Source organism: Stomoxys calcitrans, chromosome 5 (genome assembly GCF_963082655.1).
Source record: "Stomoxys calcitrans chromosome 5, idStoCalc2.1, whole genome shotgun sequence".
Classification (NCBI taxonomy): Eukaryota; Metazoa; Arthropoda; class Insecta; order Diptera; family Muscidae; genus Stomoxys; species Stomoxys calcitrans.
In genome coordinates this window covers 132,740,441-132,751,856 of record NC_081556.1, presented here as the reverse complement: position 1 = coordinate 132,751,856, position 11,416 = coordinate 132,740,441, and positions in this window count along the sequence as shown.

The window sequence follows — 11,416 nt, the reverse complement described above, 5'->3', positions numbered from 1 at the left end:
TCAGATGGACGGACAGACAAGGCTAATTCGACTCAGAATGTCGGGTTCGTTGTGACAGACGTTCATCCTAGCGCAGATGTAATCAATGGATGGCGGCCTGGTGCCATGATCGTAAAATCGTCCGCTTATGATACGATTTCTATTCCGTCTGGAGGGGGTGGAATGAGATATCCACCTGCCTTGGGGAACTCTTTGTTTTACTCTACGGTGCTTCGACTATTTATCCCTAATTTACGGAAATGACTGACGACCACATAGATAAATCGCAACCCAGCGTTTCAGGCCTGGCTGGAGGGACGTATTGACCATGTTATCAAATAGCTTGGTATGGCTGACCGTCTCGGATGCCTTCGATAGGTTCAGTGCCGCGAGAACCGTCCTATCACATGGTCTGGGCTGATTGAAGCCGTGGCAAATATGTGCGTTGAAAACATGCAAAGCAAAAATGCAGATTTTGCCCATGAACATTCCACTAAGGAACAGGGGTAAACTTCTCACATATCAATGAGTGCAATCTGATTTAAGTTTAATCTCATTGATAAGGGGCCTGCTTTTTATAGCCGAGTCCGAACGGCGTGTCACAGTGCGACACCTCTTTGGAGAGAAGTTTTACACGGCATAGTACTTCACAAATGTTGCCAGCATTAGGAGGGGAAAGCCACCGCTGAAAATGTTTTTTCTGATGATCTCGCCAGGATTCGAACCCCGGCGTTCAGCGTCATAGGCGGACATGCTAACCTCTGCGCTACGGTGGCCTCATGCAAGGCAATTGTTCGAAATCCATGCTGATTGTCGACGAATGGAAATTCTCCAACGGGGAGTAGGCCCTCAATTGTCTTGGCTATTGGTGGGAGAACGGAGATCGGCCTGTACCACACCCCTTGCTTAGGCCCTCTCCCAACTTCAGAAGCGGAATCACTCAACCCATCTTCCAGACATCGGGTACTGTAAGAGTGTTCAAAGACAGGTTGATGAAAAATTTTATTGGGTTGCCCAAAAAGTAATTGCGGATTTTTTAAAAGAAAGTAAATGCATTTTTAATAAAACTTAGAATGAACTTTAATCAAATATACTTTTTTAACACTTTTTTTTGAAAGCAAGCTAAAATAACAGCTGCTAACTGACAGAAGAAGGAATGCAATTACAGAGTCACAAGCTGGGAAAAAATATGTCAACGCCGACTATATGAAAAATCCGCAATTACTTTTTGGTCAACCCAATAGTTACTCAACTCCAGGTTTATTCTGATTTATCAGCACCAGTGCGGACATTCCGTTGGGGCCCAATGTCGGGATGACTTGGCGTCACGGATGACATTTTTAACTTCCTCCAAGGTAAATTGTGATAGCTGTCCATCGGATCGGAGACCACGATACGATCTAGCCCTGTCACTTTTGGAATGCACACTAAATTGACAGTTGAACAACCTTGCGCACCTCTTCGCATCAGTCACAGCTACATCGCCAGAAGTGACTCCTGTCATCCCGTCTACCAGGGTTCTAGAATGACTTAATAATAGACCACAGATTGCCTAAACCGGCATCTAAGTTACATTGCTCCAAGTGTTTCAGCCACAAATTCCGCTTATATTCGTTGACTACCCTGATAATTTTCAGATTCAGCTCTCTAATTCTGGAGTTAGTGGGGTCCGTACAACGAATTCCATCACGCTCGTCTGCGAGTACCACTGCCTGCGCCAGGAAATTGGGCCGCTCTTGGGGTATTCGACAACCTCGTATAAAGCGAGCGGCTACTGCTTTACTAATGTCTCGGAATTTTCTCTGGTCAATTAGCACATTCGGGGAGGTGTCAGTCCACTGAAGCGGGGATTGGTGTACTCTCTGAAGCCGACCCAATAGGCGTTCTTCTGATTGATAAATGTCCGGCGCTCAGAGGTTGTGAAATCGGATGGTCGGTAGATGGTGAGAATTATGGGGAGGTGGTCTGATCCCAAAGAACTGACGGCTTGCCATGATACGTCACTTAGGAGATCAGGGAATGCAATGAAAATGTCTGGTGAGCTGCTGCACCTCCTCGTTATCCTAGTAGGGGCATCCTCATTCACCGTGCAAAAAATTGAGCCATCAATCTGCTCTATCAAAGCTAGGCCTAGTTGGTCGTTACCTAGGGGAGAATGTCTTGAAACGCGATGCGCATTGAAGTCTACTAGAACCAGACGATTATTGCCAGACAGTAGCGATGTCGGGCTTGTAAGCTTGGCCATTAACTGGGTCACAACTACCAACCGGCGCTATGTACACATTGTATAGCTCTATCTCGGCAGTACAGGACCTGACTGCTATCCCCATGAGCTCCATGTTGGGCCAGGTGCTGGCGAGATGGGTCTATACTTAAGCAATCCTTAAGTGATCCTTACGAGGCACATTGCATCCTTGACAAATGTGCAGACGGTAGGTATTTGTCTCCTATAGCGCTGCAGCCAATATGCTCTTCCGACTCAAAAAATTCACTATCTCGTCGATCTTGCGCCGCAGATCATTGCAATTCAATTGCAAGAGAGATACACTTCCCCCCACTGGCCCGCCAATATTAGGGCTGGGGTCCTGCTGTTCCGTATATTGCCGCAAGGGTGAGGTCGGGAGGTCACGTAGTCCGATTTTCAGGGGTGGTTATTCCCTCCTAATGTTAGCGACATTTGTGAATAACTATACCATTTGAAAAATGGTATGGTAGTCATGCAAAACCTTCTCCCCAAAGGACGGCGTGTCGAACTCGGAGATCCATTATCATTGAGCTTGAACTTGAATCGGACAACACTCATTGATATGTGAGAAGTTTGCCTCTGGTCCTTAATGGAAAGTTCATGGTAAGAGTCAGTGCCACCTGAACCCTCACTGAGACACTCATCTCGAAATCGCTGACTGCCCGAGGCAGCGCTTGCAGCTACTCAAAATAAATACGGACATATCAGCTAAGCTATTTGTGGTAACGATAAATAATACACAAAATGAAGCTCAAAGTTCCAGCCCGTGGTTTGCTCATTGCCCCTCCCAGGGAGCGATTTTATTTCGTGCTGCCATCAATTGGCTTTATAACTTGAATCTATTTCTTTTGTTTTGCTGTTGCAACTACAATTGGCTGTGTTGATTTGAGCTCCTATTGTGGTTCCCAGCATGTTGTCTTTGTAATGCAGATTTTTTCTTGTTAAGCAATGTAGCGATTGTTAGCATAAACTGTAGGTAACAAAGATATTGAGTATCCTGTTATTTTTCCTCTACTTTATGTGGTTAGTATTTACACCAGAAAAGGCAAAATTTCAAAGTAAAATGTTAATTCTGTTGGAGCCTCTGGTGGAGCCCGATTAAGGGGTGTTTTGAAGATTGGGTGGCTCCCAAACACTATGCCCGGAAAATATATCAGCAACGTGCTCCATTCTCTTATAACCATATATCATTTATTTGAACCCCATATTGCCATTGGCCTCAAAATTGAATATCAAATTTGTTTTCTAATCTCATTTAAACTCCTTATTGCAAAAGTCAGCAAATATGTCCGGTTTAGGGTATTGGCCCTAAAAACTATGAATATTTAATTCCACTCTCTTTAAGCCCTAAATTGTCTTGTTGATGAGCAAATATGTCCTATTTGGGGGTTGTTATGGTGGTGGGACATCCGCTAGACAGTTGGCCCCTAATGTTGATATCAGATACGTGGTCTACTCCCACATACCTTTAATTTGAACCCCATATTTCCATAGTCGGCAAACATGACCGGCTTGGGGGGTGTTTTGGAGAATTGGCCTTGAAAATATATATATCGGATTCGCGTTCCACTTTAAAAACCCTCTTATTTGAGCCTCATATGGCAATAGTCAGAAAATACTTACTATTTGGGTGGTGTTATGGGGGTGGGGTGGCCCCAAAGACACTTTTCCCGAATATTAATATCAAATTCGTGCTTTACTTCCAAAGACTTTTCATTTGAGCCCCATATTTGCTATGGTCGTAAATTTATCCCCTTTGGGGGATGTTTTTGGTGAGAGACGGCCCCCCAAAAACTTGGTCCCAAATTTGGATATCAGATTCGTATTCTACATTCAAATACCTTATATTTATGCCCTATATTCCCATGGTGAGTAAATAAGTCCTGTTTTGGGAAAGGGGTGGATCCCCAGAAACGTGATCCCACATTTGGATATCAGATTCGTATTTTACTCGCAAATACCTTTTATTTGAGTTCCATATTGCCATGGTTGGTAAATATGTCCGATTTACTAGTGCTTTGGGGCTTGGTGTGGTCCCCCTGGCACTTGGTCCGACAATTGGATATCAGATACGTTTTCTCATCTTAAATACCTTTCATTTGATTCCCATATTGTCGTGATTGATATAAATATATGTTTGGTAGGTTTTAGGGTGGGGCAGCCCCCCCAGGTACCCCATCCGAATTTTGGATACCAAATTTTTATTTTTAGGGTACTATATGAAGGCACACAAAATTTCGCTTAAATCGCTCCACCCATCTCCGAGATCTGGCGTTTCTGAAAATTAGGGTAAGGGGGAGGGTCCGCCCCCCCTTCAGATATCAAAAAATGTAGTACCCTATTTTCACCACGGGATCATTACGCACCATCTGTGAAAATTTCAAGAAAATCGGTTAAGCCGTTTCTGAGTCTATAAGGAACACACAAACATACAAACAAACAAACAAACAATTGATTTTTATAAATAAATAAATATAGCTGATATGCAAACCGTGGAGATTATTATACCCACCACCGAAGGATGGGGGTATATTCATTTTGTCATTCCGTTTGCAACACATCGAAATATCCATTTCCGACCCTATAAAGTATATATATTCTTGATCAGCGTAAAAATCTAAGACGATCTAGACATGTCCGTCCGTCTGTCCGTCTGTCTGTTGAAATCACGCTACAGTCTTTAAAAATAGAGATATTGAGCTGAAATTTTGCACAGATTCTTTTTTTGTCCATAAGCAGGTTAAGTTCGAAGATGGGCTATATCGGACTATATCTTGATATAGCCCCCATATAGACTGATCCGCCGATTTAGGGTCTCAGGCCAATAAAAGCCACATTTATTATCCGATTTTGCTGAAATTTGGGACAGTGAGTTGTGTTAGGCCCCTCAACATCCTTCGTCAATTTGGCCCAGATCGGTTCAGATTTGGATATAGCTGCCATATAGACCGATCCACCGATTTAGGGTCTAAGGCCTATAAAAGCCACATTTATTATCCGATTTTGATGAAATTCGGGACAGTGAGTTGTGTTAGGCCCATCGACATCCTCCGTCAATTTGGCTCAGATCGGTTCAGATTTGGATATAGCCGCCATATAGACCGATCCTCCGATTTTTGGTGTTAGGCCCATAAAACCCACATTTATTATCCGATTTTGCTAAAATTTGGGACAATGAGTTGTGTTAGCCCCTTCGACATCTTTCTTGAATTTGGTCCAGATCGGTTCAGATTTGGATATAGCTGCCATATAGACCGATTTCTTGATTTATGGTTTTGGGCCCATAAAATGCTCATTTATTGTCCTATGTCGCCGAAATTTGGGACCGTAAGTTAGGTTAAGGGCCTTGACATACTTCTCTAATATCGCACAGATCGGTCCAGATTTGGATGTAGCTGCCATATAGACCGATTTCTCGATTTAAAGTCTTGGCCCATAAAAGGCGCATTTATTGTCCGATTTCGCCGAAATTTGGGACAGTGATTTGTATTAGGCTCTTCAACATTTTTATGCAACTTGTCCCAAATCGGTCCAGATTTGGATATAGCTGCAATGTAGAGCAATATCTCTATTTAAAGTCTTGGCCGCATAAAAGGCGCATTTATAATCCGATTTCACTGAAATTTAACACAGTGACTTATGTTAGGGTTTTCGACATCCGTGTCGTATATAGTTCAGATCGGTTTATTTTTAGATATAGCTAGTGTACTTATTAGTATGTGGTCCAAATCGGAACCTATTTTGATATAACTGATATGGGACATAAGGTATGAAATTTTCACCGAATTTTGATGAAAGGTGGTTTACATATACACCCGAGGTGGTGGGTATCCAAAGTTCGGCCCGGCCGAACTTAACGCCTTTTTACTTGTTTTTATATTCAAATACTATTCTTAAAGTGTCTTATTAAGTCCAAAAAAAAAAAAATTATTTCACCCATTGTTCTATATCTCTTTTCGTCTTTTCGTCATGAAGAAGTAAAATCCCACCATATTTCAATACTTCAACCTTTAATATGAAGAAAATTGAAAGGTGGTCATTAATTTCATGTCAAATGTTAGACTACTTATTAATTGAACTGGTTTGAAGTACAGGTTCTAGTATAGACGCTTATGCCTTAGATACTTGGCGCATTTAGCTTGACTTTTCTAATTACGTTTCTTTGCCTTCCTCAGAAACATTTTCTCATTTCAATGAATAATGGACAAAAAATAATAAAAATCAACACGATATGCGTGTTCCCAGTGCTTGATCGTTTATTTAACCGTATAGATTTCCATGCAAACATTGAAGACAAATAACCAATGCATGAAACGGCCAAAGGGCCAAACTTGATTAATTGGTCGACAGTTTGTAAGCCCATAAAACAAATAACCCTTTGACACAAAACAGACAAAATAACATAAATAACAAACAAACAAACAAGTGAAATCATGCCCAGGAAACTAACCAAAAGCCAACAACCAAACTCCTGCACCCTCACTCACTCACTATCAATATGCACTTTCAACTTACTTGCACTGGAATCGCTTGGGAGTCTTGGAGCAACATCAACATCCACATCAAATATCCGGTCAAATAAGTTCAAGGATAAATAACGAATGTTGTCGAGACAAACTATGACAATAAATGACACGAAACGCCACATGACAGGACATTGAAATACCAAACACATGTCATGCCACCCAAACACACACACACAAAATACTTATCCAAATGTAGCCACATCTCATAGCTTCCTTTTTCCTGTGCTTGTGGGGGCCCAAAGAAAAAATATTATCTTCATGATAAATAACATTGAAATGATGAACTTTCACTGCTTGTATTGATGCAAGTAGAAAAAGAGGGCATCAACAAATGTGAACAACTTAAAGTCAAAATGTCAGACTGAAATTAATATCATGTGATTAAGTGAACTTTGCATGAATTTAATGATGGGGAATTAATTTAACCCGAATGTAAATTTGCCCATGAACATTCCATTAAGGAACAGGGGGTAACTTCTTACGTATCAATGGTGCTGTCTGATTCCAGTTTAAGCTCAATGAAGGCGAGTTCGAATGGCGTGCCGCAGTGCGACATCTCGGTGGGATGAATATTTTACATGGCATTTGAGAGGGATAAAATGTCCTGTTATCCGCAAGGCGGTTGATGACCTCCATTTCTTTCCAGTGGAGCGGCAGATCTAGAGCCCGGGAGTAGGCTTATAATAGACTCTAAAGACTCAACATCTGCGGCAGTGTTACCAGGCCGTATCATCTTGTCGGCTACTGAGATCTCTACTGATGGAGTAGCTGGGCCAGGCTCCACTGACGTCCCAGCACTCTTGGAGTTATAGTTCAGGAATCTCTACATGAGAATGGGAAGTGGGCTACCGAAAGCAGTCTAGTCGTTGTTGAACGGCGAAAATGTAAAGTCAGAACGACTAATAAAATAAATATTTTCTCAGACAGCCAGGCAGCCAATAAATCCCAGGAAAACGTATTTCTGAATTCGAAAACCGACCTCCACTGTCGCAGAACTCCCAGATAATTGCAGAGTAGATGAGCTTGCGAGACTAGGAACTATCTTACACATTCCAGATGGTCCCAAAGGGGTCTGCGAGCATTCCAATATTGTATGGCCTAATCTAGACTTGCAGAGGTCTACCGCTTTCCTGCCACCGGCTAGAACAGAGGTCTCAGTCATTGTGTCGTTCATGACAGATCACTGTTTGAGCGGAAAACAAGCTGACAGATTAAAAGTTGCAATTAACGACTTTTGCGGAAGCTGTGAGGTCATCGAGGAAGAAGAGACTATGGAATATCTGTTGCGTGTGTTTCCCGCACTGCCAGTCAGATGGAGTTCCACTTCAGGTTCTCATTTTTATGGGAATTTGTCTGATTTAGCAGATGTGAACATTAGCAGGATGTTGTGCTTTTAAAAGTGATCTGAATAGTTCAACGACAGGAACTAGAATTGAACGAAAACGTGCAAGTGAGTCTGATGGCAGATCAACTCTCAAACTTAAAGTTAGGTTAACAACCCCATCTTAAAACAACTTAACATAATCATACCCCACACCACTACTGTGGTGCAGGGTATTATAACTTAGGAAATTAGTTTGTAATACCCAAAAGGATGAGAGAAAGACCCACTGAAAAGTATACCGATCGACTCAGAATCACTTTCTAATTCGATTTAGCTCTGTCTGTCTGTCCGTCTGTCCACGTTAATTTGTGTACAAAGTACAGGCCGCAGTTTTCACCCAATCGTCTTAAAATTTGGTACAGGCATGTTTTTCGGCCTGGAGACGAAGCCTATTAAAATTGAAAAAAATCGGTTCAGATCTGGATATAGCTCCCATATATATGTTCGTCAGATTTTCAGTAATAATGCAATAAAATGGTCATTTGTTAATCGATTCTCTCGAAATTTGGCAGTAAGAAAATTTTTTCCACTAGCCGAATGTAGAATAGCGTTCCAAGCGCCTCGATCTTCTGCGCTCATTCTAAAATCTCTGACACCAAGTTTCGAGGTGTCTCCCACAACTTGATCTTTCCATCGGGCTTTTGGTCTTCCCGGTTTCCGTGTACCACCGTGTTTGCCTTCAAAAGACTTCTTTGCTGGAACTTCTTCATTCATTCCGACAACATGACCTGGCCAACGCAGCCGTTGTATTTTGATGCATGTAACTATGCTATCGTCGTCATACAGCTCATACCGCTCGTGGTTCATACGTCGTCTATATTCTCAATTAACGCAAACTGGTCCATATATTTTACGAAGAATCTTTCTCTCAAATACTCCAAGCACTGCCTCATCTGCTTTGACAAGTACTCATGCTTCAGAACCATATATCAGCACGGGTAGTATCAGTGTCTTGTATAGTGTGATCTTCGTCTGTCGAGAGGTGGCCTTGTTTCTAAACTGCTTACTTAGTCTAAAGTAGCATCTGTTTGCCAGTTACGGCGGTGCCGAGGTAGATAAAGTTACTGACTGTTTCAAAGTTGTGGTTTCCAACTTTCCCTATTACTTTATCTGCTTGGTTGTGCAAGGCTTTTTAGGAGTTGAATCCATCCATTTCGTCTTATCTCCATTTACTGCCAGGCCCATTTTCACTGATTCTCTTTCGATTCTTTCAAAGGCCGCAGTTACTACTTCCGGTGACCGACCTATGATATGGATGTCGTCGGCATAGGCGAGTAGCATATGTTCTCTTGTGATTAGTGTGTCATATCTATTCACATCTGCATCTTGTATAATCTTCTCCAACAAGATATTAAAGAGATCACACGATAGGCTGTCTTCTTGTCTGAAACCTCGTTTGGTATTAAATGGTTCAGAGAGATTATTCCCTATTCTTACTGAGGAACACGTATCAGCAAGTGTCATCCTGCAGAGTCTTATTCATTTTGCAGGGATACCAAACTCAGACATGGCTTGAAATACCTTTAAATGTAAAAGAGTATCGAAGGTGGCTTTGTAGTCATAGTATGCTGAGGTTCCAATCATCGGGTATGCGTTCTTCTTCCCAGATTGCGTAGATAAGCTGATGCATACGCATTATCAGCGTGTCGCCTACGGTCTTAAATAGTTCAGAGGGTAACCCGTCGGCTCCTGCTGCCTTGTTGTTCTTTAGTCGGGTCACTGCTACTTGGACCTCATTCTGTCAAGGAGATAAACATTCTTTACCATCATCAGGGATTGATTCTGGGGTATCCTCTTCGCCGCCAACGTCTGCCACTTGCAGTTGGGTAAAATGTTCTTTCCAAATTCTCAGCAAGTTATCTGTATCAGGTACCAGATTTCCTTTTTTGTCTCTGCAGGTGGATGTGCCTGCAACAAAGCCATCGGTTTGATGTTTAATTCTTTGGTAGAATTTCCGGACTTCATTCTGACTCTCTATACACTATGCATCTCACAGCTATATCTAAATCTGAACCGATTTCAATGAAATTCACCGGTATTGTCGAGAGTCAAGAGAAAATATTGCCCAATACTTCCTTCCAAATTTCGAGAAAATCCTTTAACAAGAGAACAATTTATTGCTATATTAAATCGGACAAACGTATTTATGGGAGCTATATCCAAATCTGAACCCAATTTCTCCAATTTCAATAGGCTTCGTCTCTAGGCCAAAAACCAAGCCTGTACCAAATTTGAAGACGATCGGAAGAAAACTGTTTTTTGTAAACATATTAACATGGACAGGAGGACAGACAGACGAACTTAGCTAAATCGAATCAGAAAGTGAGTCTGAGTCGATCGGTATACTTATCAATGGGTCTCGCTCCCTTGCTTCTGGGTGGTACAAACAAATGCACTAAGTTATAATACCCCGTAACACAGTACTGGTGTAGGGTATAAAAAACTAACAGCTACAGCTACATTGCCACTTGATGAGGTCACTAATCATTATAACGATGTGTTGCAACCTTGGGTAATGAAAGCAAAAACTACATAGTCTTAATGAGTCCTCACACCTAACAAACAATTCAGTAAAACCTTTCTTTTTGGATTGAATAAATAAAACCAAAAAAAAAGGAAAATAACTTGATGAATCTTTAAGATAAACTCACACAAAGGCAAAAGAAAATGCGTAAGCCTTTAGCTTTAGTAAATGCGAGATAAATGAAAAAAAGCGAGTTTAAGATGGAGGCCATGCGACAACATCACTTTTTATTGACATTGTGCCGACAAAGTAGGTGTGAGTAATAGCCCCTCTCGTAAATGAAGAGCTATATGAATGAACTCTATGTTGTGTTTGTGCCACTACAGGCTTTTGTATGTGTTTGTGTTAGTTTATAAGAGTGGTGATATTTCCGTCACATGACATTTGTACTCATAAAGCTTTGACAAGCTAAATTGTTATTCTTGCGATAAGAAACAACATCAAACACCTCCCACAACAACAACTACAACAACATTGCTTGGGGTTTGTTATGGCGGTTAGGTGGGGGCGTTAAAGGGCGGGGGTTGGGCCATTAGTGAATGCAGTGGTCAAACGCACAAAGGCAAAAATAATCGCAGCACTTTTGTTTATTTATTTATTTATGTTAGGAGGGCATTTGTTTTCTTTTTGCCTTTGTGTTTCGTCCTTTGGGCAAAATGAATGTTTTCGTTTTTCTATTTTCTTATATTTTTTTTTCTCTCTCTTTTACTAGGAAAAGTATTTATTTTTTCCATCTCTAAGATATTTGAGCCACCACC